This window comes from Solanum tuberosum, unplaced genomic scaffold, assembly GCF_000226075.1.
Source record: "Solanum tuberosum cultivar DM 1-3 516 R44 unplaced genomic scaffold, SolTub_3.0 scf00244, whole genome shotgun sequence".
Classification (NCBI taxonomy): Eukaryota; Viridiplantae; Streptophyta; class Magnoliopsida; order Solanales; family Solanaceae; genus Solanum; species Solanum tuberosum.
In genome coordinates this window covers 561,279-561,881 of record NW_006239181.1, presented here as the reverse complement: position 1 = coordinate 561,881, position 603 = coordinate 561,279, and positions in this window count along the sequence as shown.

Below are 603 nucleotides of genomic sequence, written 5' to 3'. Positions count from 1 at the left end.
GGAAGAATTGGACATCGACTTATTATTTAACTCATGACTTGTTATTTCATCTCAAGTAACTTCTAAATAAGTTATTAATTAATCCGCGGTTATTTATACTTATTATCAGTCCATTTTAATCTGTCCAATCCACTTTTTTTAGACTGCTAGCTAGATATGATAAGTATTTAATGCAAATAAAGAAGATGGAAGCGAATGCCAACTTTTAGGAAGGCGTCGCAAAATTTGTCATAAACGGAAGGACCAACTTAGTTTTAGGTTTAAAGCCTAAAAATGATCGAAATGGGAACCACTTAATTAACCATGCATATAATTATCTTGTTTCTGGATAATCAGTAATTTTAATTTTCTATGTATCATATTTAAGATCATAAATTTAAAAGATATTTTGATACATTTCACATATTTTCAATTAATGATCATAAGATAAATATAAAAATCTTTTTTTATTCTTAAAGTCCGTATCAAATAAGAATCAGATAAACAAATTAAAACAAATATGTAAAAACAATTGGAATTTCCAGTGATCATAAAAATTATAAGGAGGGAATTAATTGTAATGAGTACGAATATATATATTAATAATTTCTTATATATATATAT